Genomic DNA, 8,487 nt, shown 5'->3' with positions numbered 1-8,487 from the left:
CATTTTCTTGAGCATGACCATGGACCCAGCTGGCTGGTGACTTTGAAGCACTCAGACTGTGTTCTCAGGCTGTCTTCCAGGGTCTTTTGTTTACTCCAGCTTGTCTCAGTGACACATTAGTGAAAAAGCTAAAGCAACATTTGTGAATTGGAAAATACTAACAGATTCGGGATGGCCCCGATGATTCCCAAAGTCCGTTCATACACATGTCACATTCAGACTCACAGCTGGTGACTCTTGGAAGCAGGGATAGCCAGGGAGGGCCACTGTGTGCAGGGCCACACGAAGTGCTTCCTGTCCCTGGGGCAGAGCAAAGGGCTCGTCAAGAGGTAAGGGCACCTGTGCCATGCTGACCTCTGCAGGGACAAGGGTACACTGTCAGCACTGACACACAACTGCTTCCTTGAAGGAAGCCCATGGTTCCTCCTCTGTCCCTCTGTCCCTTCGTCCTGCAAGGACACTTCCCATTTCTGCCTTTGTCAGGGGAGGCAGTTACAGGAGGAAGGTACCAACAGGTCCTGCTTGGAGAAAACCAGATTCGGTGTCCAAGTCATGACTGGAGGGTTGGTGGGGCAGCTGTCAAAGCAATACACGACAGACATCCACACGGTGAATTCTCAGCATCATCTCAGGGGTTCACTCAAATGTTTAACATGCACCAGAGTCATTGTGGTATACCTACCACATACATGACAGATGTGGAAACGTGAGCATGGCCAGTAGTCCTGTTTTACTTAAATGACCACTTATTAATTGCTTGTTATTAGTTTGCTGAATATCGTTTGAAGTTGTCGATGCAGTTTTGGGAAAGGTTCTGTGTTTTTTTTAATTTGTTTTTATTTATTTATTTAAAAATTTTTTAATGTTTATTGTTGAGAGACAGGGGCAGAGCGCGAGGTGGGGGACAGAGAGAGAGGGAGACACAGAATCTAAAGCAGGCTCCAGGCTCTGAGTTGTCAGTACAGAGCCCGACGCGGAGCTAGAACCCATGAATCGCGAGATCATGACCTGAGCCGAAGTTGGATGCTTAACCAACCGAGCCACCCAGGCGCCCCATGGTTTGTTTGTTTGTTTATATTATTTATTTATTTATTTAAAAGAAGGGGTGTTTTTTAAAAAATTTTTTAAATTTATTTTTGAACGTTTATTTATTTTTGAGACAGAGAGAGACAGAGCATGAATGGGGAGGGTCAGAGAGAGGGAGACACAGAATCTGAAACAGGCTCCAGGCTCTGAGCGGTCAGCACAGAGCCCGACGCGGGGCTCGAACTTATGGACCGTGAGATCATGACCTGAGCCGAAGTCGGGTGATTAACTGACCGAGCCACCCAGGTGGCCCTATTTATTTATTTTTAACATTTATATTTTTGAGTCAGCAAGTGGAGACGGGGCAGAGAGGGAGACACAGAATCCAAAGCAGGCTCCAGGCTCTGAACTGTCAGCATAGAGCCCGACATGGGGCTCCAACCCACAAGCAGTGAGATCGTGACCTGAGCCAAAGTCAGACACTTAACCCACTGAGCCCCCAGGTGCCACTGTTTTTGTTTGTTTTTGTTTTTGTTTTCTTGTTTTTGAGAGAGAGAGAGAGAGACAGACAGAGCATGAGTGGAAGAGGAGCAGAGAGAGAGGAGACATAGAATCTGCAGCAGGCTCCAAGCTGTCAGCGTAGAGCCTGATGGTGGGACTTGAACCCACGAGACACGAGATCATGACTGGAGCTGCAGTCGGGTGCTCAACTGACTGAGCCACCCAGACGCCCCAGGTTCTGTGGTTCTGATGGCTCTCTTTGTTTGGGGGGAAGGGGCCCTCCCTCTGTCAGGGTCGGTCTCATTGGCCGTCTGTGGTAGCGCCTCCTGGTGCACCCAGAGCATCCGGGTGTCCTTTTGCTCAGCCCTTGTCCCCTTTGACCTGGCAGGAGGACCGATGCAGTGAGGTCACATGGCCGTTGTTGTGTCTGCATTGCCTCTCAGGGTTGAGGGTGTAAACTTGCCAGGTTCCGACCGCAGCCCATGAAAGTCAAGAATGGGGTCGTTCTCATTTCACAGATGAGAAAACCGATTAGCGCAGGCATGATGTCCATCACCACCTGAGGTTACATGGCCAGTGAGGGGTGGTCTCCCTGACCCTAGTGGCCTTGCCCCCTTACTTTTGTCAGGGTGGTTTTTTGTTTCTTGGCCTTTTTTTTTTTTTCCCCCCTTCCCCAAAGAATGTTGCAATGCTTTATTTTACAGCATTCAGAAACTTGGAAGTGGGAGCTGGAGGCCATGTGTGTGGCAGAGCTGGTTTGTGCTGTTTGATACCTTGTCTCAGCAGCCTCGTGAGTCAGATCACCAGCCCTGCGAGACCAAGCCAGAGAGGTTAAGTACCTTACTCAGGTCACACAGCTTTTAAATGGCAGATCCTGGAGCAGAAGTGAATCTTCTGATCTCAGCTTCTGGGCACTGAGACAGTTTCGCTTTCAATTCCCAGTAGCTGCCGGTGGCCTAGTGATCATTCCTGCTCATGAGCCCTTGGTTCCCTGTCCCTGCTAGGACTGGTTGGTTGATGCGGACGCTGGGCAGGTGCGCTGCTCAGATCTCGATCTCCTGTAAGGAAAGGATATGACGCCTTCAGGCACTGCCTCCGCTTTCAAGGGAGGTCGGGCCCTCTCCCTCCAGCCCTGGGTTGGGTTTGAGCGGCCAGGGGTGGTGTGGAAGAGGGAGCTCAGGACCCAGTGTGGGTGGGGGGAGTGCGTTTTGCTTTGTCAGTTCCTGCCTCATCCGTGAGTTCCATCTTGAGTTCTTTGTCACCCAGGCCCCTGGCTGTGTGACATTTGCTCACCGGTACGGTGGGCAGCATGGTGCTGGCCTCAGGCCCTGAGGGGGCTGTTAAAGGGCCTCCGGAGTTAACCAGACCTCTTGTCCGGGTCAGTTGCGGGTCCCTAGCCTAGAAGTCCGGAAAGGGTTTGGGCCGCGCAGTCTCACCGCCGATGCACGCGGCTGTCCAGTGCCAGCAAGACGGTTCCGTCTTCCTTTCCTAAGTAGACCTTCCGGCCCCTCTCCAGCGGAGGCGGCGGCTCTGGAGTCCTGCCAGGTTCTGCTTCCGTGATGGCGCACATCATGAGCTGCTCCCAAAATTCAACTTCAGGCCTGAAATGGAACGATTACAACGACCTCGTTTTGACGAGTAGGAAGGCTCGATCTTTCCTTCTGGCTGTTTCTCGTCACGGATGTGATGTTTGCTCCCTCGGAACACTTGATATCACACCGCAGGGAGAGGCCACTCTGCTCCTGCAGCCACTGGGGCTCGCCTTGCTGTTCCTCCTACCCAAACTACCTTTCTAGTAAGTTGTTTCTTGCGTCTGACTTGCTCTTGTTTCTTTTTGAGTCCAGGAAATGCTCTGGCGCGGCCTGTAGCCAGGGCTGGGCTGGGCTGGCCTGACCCTGCGAACAACTGAGTGGTCACAGTGGCACTTCCCTGGGGCACCCCTTGGGGTGTGTGCTGCTGGTTCCTGAGCTTGGTGGTTGCTCTACCTCCGTTGTGCACGGAGATCGCAAAATGCTCTGGGAGGCTCCCGCCTCATTCGGCATTTTGGCCAGCATCGTCTCGGGGTCCGCGCGTGAGCCCCTCCTGCAGGCTGAGAAGGTTTCTGGATAAGGCAGGGACCCACTGTGCCCCCGGGGGCTTACACGTAGCTCCCCTTGCCTCAGACACGCCACATGTCACACGCTCACGACGAAGAGCTGTCTTGGCTCGTTGATGTCACACGTTTGGCTTGGGTGGTACCTGTAAGTGTCTGCGAGGGAACCCGGTGGGTCTGAGTTGAGTCCCTCTTCCCTTGTTCTGGGGCACCTCTGTGGCTGTCCTGCCTGCCCTCCCCATCGGGTCACCCAGGCAGGTTAGAGATGGAAAAATAGAATAGCCACGTTGATGTCATTCCATCCTCCTGAGTGGGGCATCTTGCTCCCATTTAATGATCTCTGTTTTCCACCCAAGATGAAGGCCCCATGCTGTGTGTTTAGGGGTGCCCAGCCCTCTCTGGCCAGCAGTCTCTGTCTTGGGAGGGACAAAGTGTCATTATGCTGCCTGGAGCCCGGGGCAGGCTCTGTGGAGCCGTGGTACAGAGAGGGTCTTCTCTGGAAGGTGCATGGCAGAGCTTCCCAGCACGGCCTGGTAGGCAGCTCTGGTGACAGTGGCCCCTTCTTGTCATTCCGGTCTCTCAGCCACCTCTCCCTGTCTCCTGCCTTTTCCCTTTTTAATTTCTCAGAGAAATCCCTGGGCTTGTAGAAATGCTTTGCCTTGATTGGTGTAAGCCCTCACTTTCCTTCTCGGTTATCCTAGTGGTCTGGTCTTGATGCAGTATATGAAGGCAGCCGTGCCTGCCTCTGCTCGTCCCTGTTGGTGTTAGAAACCACACTGGATCAGGGGCAGCAGCACGGTGAGGTCACCGCATGGCCCGGCCTGCTCTGGGAGGTGCTCAGAGCCACACTTTTCATTTTGGGGGCCAGAAGGGGGTCTTAGCAAGAGGAATCATGAGGTTGGGGGTGGGGCACATACTTGTCCCAGCCTTTCCTGGGGTCCTCTCAGCCTAGTCAGTTGGTCTTCATGGTCCTGTTTTCCAGAAGAGGAGACCAAGGCTCAAGGAAGCTTGCTCATTTGTCCAAGGCCACGAGGATAGGAGAGCAGGGGACTGGGTGTGTGGCCTGACCGCTCCACTCAGAGCCCTGCTCTCTGCTCCAAGCTGCCTTCCCCAGCTTCGGCTTCTGCCTGTTGTCACCTCCCTCCTTTGGTCATTGAAGGGTCTGGGGACACCTTGGGCAGAGAGGGCACGGAGGCACCTGTGTGCTTTAGGCCCAAATGGCCATGCAAAGTAGCACCTCATTTGGTCAAAATGCTCGGGGTTGGCCATCAGAAGCTGTCATGATCCTTGCTGAATGATTGCTGAGTTTACAAGTAGGTCACTGAGTTTACAAGATACCCGGGCTCCCTCTGGTCAGGACTTGGTGGGACCCAGGGGTGAAGAGAATGATGTGCTTTCACACTGCAGAGTACCTGAGTTTGGGCAGGGCCTCTCACGGCCTGGTGTGCTAATGGAGGTTGAGCTGAGGGCAGTGCATAGGTGCTCCCTGCCAGGGGCTGCAGGCAGGACAGGAGGGACAGCCACTCCAGGGAGCAGAGTTTGTGCCAACCTAGAAACCTGTGGGAGGTGGCCACATGCTGGGGAAAGGTGCCAGGAGTAAGAAGGGGAGGTTCAAGAAAGGCCAGGTAGGGGGTAGGCAGGGGCTCCCAACAGGGCCTGGGGTTGGGGGGCATTCACGTCTAGGTGTCCTCTCACTCATGTGACGTCTTGTGCCCAGGTGCACCTGTGTTCATGATATAATTAATGGCATTTTTAGTAACTTGAACCAAATGCTCTTGAACTTGTCCATGTGTTCCCTGCTGCATGGAGCCCCCCAGCCCCCAGCCCTGTGGCACCAGGAAACACTGGGGGTGTCATTCCCCCATTAGCACTGGTGTAGAGGTTGGGGCACTGATGTTCCTTGCCTGAGCTGACACTTTACATGGCTTATCTGGTGAGTGTTCACTGACTTTCTGTGGTGAGGAGTATGGTTTAGAAACAGCAGATTAGTGAAGCTGATATATATATATATATATATACATATATATATATATATATATGTATATATATATATGTATATATATATATATAAATTTTTTTTTTTTCTAAACTCCAGTTGACTTCATAAGTACCTTCCAGTGAAGCCATCCATGGCTGAACCTCAGTTGGGGCAGGTCCTGTTAAGTCAGCGAATCACGGACAGGGGCCTTAGTCTTTTCTGAACATGGATCCCTTTCAGACAACTAAAATACGTAGAATTATCAAGGCAACGTTCTACATGGAGAGTGAGTAAAGCGTTCACAAGAAATGTGTGACCTAGTAACAAATTTATTGTTAACGTGTTAATGATGAGATACAGCATTCAGTTGCTATTACGTATCTTGAATTTAGAAATCAGAGTTGCTACTGTGGGTGTTGCTGCACAGTTGACCCTTGACCAATGTGGGGGTTGGGGCGCTGACACGGTTGAAAACCCGTGTATAACTTTTGACTCCCCCAAAACTTAATGCTTTACCGATAACATAGTCAATTAACATATAGCTTGTATGCTGTACATATTATGGACTGTATTCTCACAATAAAGCAAACTAGAGAGCTAGAGAAAAAAGTATTAGGAAGAAAATCACGAGGAGAAAATATATTTAAAGTACTGTATCAAAAAAACCTGTGTATAAGGGGACTCCTATAGTTTAAGTCAATGTTGTTCAAGATCAGCTGCATGGTTTGGTGCTTGTGTTTGTAACTGAAAGAAACGCCAAGGTCCAGTTGGTGGAAATAGATGTGTTTTTGTCTTCCCACTCACATTCAAGAACACCCGTGTCCTGTCGACTTCCTCTGTCGCATGCTGTCTCTTACGAGCTATCCCGGTGGGGGCCTCTGTATGAGGAAGCTTCCAGGTCTCAGTCTTGGAACCAGGGCTCCTCACAGCGATAGGTGATGCCTCTGCTGTGCCTGGAGCAAGCCAAGTGGAGCCCCGAGCTTCTCGCGGTGCCAGGACTTTAGAGAGGACTCCGAGGAGGGCAGAGATGGGTCAGGAGCCAACACCAAGGGCTCCAGGGCCAGCCTGGGACAATCTGAGCATCAAGATGATTAATGACTGCGATGCGTTTGAGACCACTGCAAATGGCACTCCGTGAATCTGTATTAGGGTTCTCCAGAGAAACAGAATCACTAGAGAGTGAGACGGACAGAGACTTTTTTTTTTTTTTTTTTAAACACTTATTTATTTTTGAGAGACAGAGACAGAGTGCAAGTGGGAAGGGGCAGAGAGAGATTGAGACACAAAATCTGAAGCAGGTTCCAGGCTCTGAGCTGTCAGCACAGAGCCCGATGTGGGGCTCAAACTCATGGATCACGAGATCATGACTTGAGCTGAAGTTGGATGCTTAACCGACTGAGCCACCCAGATGCCCCAAGAGAGACTTATTTTTAAGGAACCAGCTCATGAGATCATGGGGTCTGGTAGGTCTAAAATTTGCAGGGCAGACCTGGGAGGCTGGAGACCTCGGTTTTTTGGGCTCTTAAGGCCTTCAACTGATTAGACGAGGCCCACCCACACCATAGAGGGTAATTTATTCAAAGTCTACTGATTTAAATGTTTTTCTCACCTAAAAAAAGCCTTTGCTGCAATATCTAGACTGATATTTGACCAAACAACTGGCCTTGTCAAGTTGACACATAAATTTAACCATTACACTGCTGATGGTAAGCATGTAAATAAATGAATAAGGAGAAGAGAGGGCTCCTGCTTACCATGGGCTGCTGAGGCCAATGAGACAGGAACTTGGTTTTATGGCCACAACTGTGAAGCTGTATGTGGCAGGGTTGGACCTGGACTGTTTGTGGGGAGAGGGTGTCTGCTGTGAGCTGCACAGGGAGAAGGTAGACTGAGCAGGGCTGCCCTGCCTGGGTGATCAGTGTTCACAGCCATGAGGGCAGACAGACTTCATATGCTGAAGGTGGGGTGCCTTGGAGGGCCACTGTCACCTCGAGGCCTGGGGATGGAGCACACAATGAGTTTTATTCTGGGTTGCATCAGGCAGACTTGAAGTGTGGCACACTCTAGTAAGGAAGAGGGGTGGTGTCCTGTATTACCCCAAAATGCCAGTGCCTAAACGTCAAAGAACTGCTGAGAAACTTCCAGATTAAAGCTGGCTTTCGAGGGGCGCCTGGGTGGCTCCGTCGGTTAAGCGTCTGACTCTTGGTTTCGGCTCAGGTCATGATCTCACAGTTCGTGGGTGTGAGCCCCCCCTCGGGCTGTGTGCTGGCAGTGCAGAGCCTGCTTGGGATGCTCTCTCTCTCCCTCTCTCTCTGCCCCTCCCCCACTTGGACGGTCTCTGTCACTCTCAAAATAAATAAATAAACTTAAAAAAATTAAAAAAAAAAAAGCTGACTTTCGAGATGGGGTGGCTCAGCGCGGTATGCCAGTCTCCTTGCCAGAGGGAGAGTAAGTGAGGGCACCACTGAGCCAGGTGGCAATGCGGAAGGTGGACCGTGGTGGGAGATGTCCTGTTAATAATGAGCATGACGAGGCTGGCAGCTGCCATGTGGTTATGGGAGAGAATACCTCTACTTTTAAGAAGCGTGCCAAGTGTTTATGGGTGAAACGTGGTGATGTGTGAAGCTTGCTCTCAGGTGATTCAAGAAAGCCAGTGCGTGTACCTAAATTGGCATGTGACGGTGTGCCGGGCGGGGTGGGCAGGGAGAAAACCCACGTACTCGTGTGGGCAGGTTGGGAAGCAACAGCAGGTCAGTGCGGGGTTTAAATGTTCTTGGGTGTTCTTTGCACTGTTGCAGCTTTTCTGTGAGTTTGGGATTATTTCCAGATCGTGTCTAGGAGAGAGAGCTGAGTGGTGGCGCTTATTCCCTGCTTTTGGAAGCGGCATGTC

At 51.3% G+C, this 8,487-nt stretch overlaps 1 protein-coding gene across 1 annotated transcript in view; it reads left to right on the top strand.

Moving 5' to 3' along the window:
- ELL (elongation factor for RNA polymerase II) overlaps positions 1-8,487 on the top strand; it is a 75,237-nt gene that overhangs the window by 20,632 nt on the left and 46,118 nt on the right. The gene's annotated exons all lie outside the window — the stretch shown is intronic.

Source organism: Felis catus, chromosome A2 (assembly GCF_018350175.1).
Source record: "Felis catus isolate Fca126 chromosome A2, F.catus_Fca126_mat1.0, whole genome shotgun sequence".
In the NCBI taxonomy this organism is placed as follows: domain Eukaryota; kingdom Metazoa; phylum Chordata; class Mammalia; order Carnivora; family Felidae; genus Felis; species Felis catus.
This window is presented reverse-complemented; position numbering and strand designations above follow the sequence as displayed.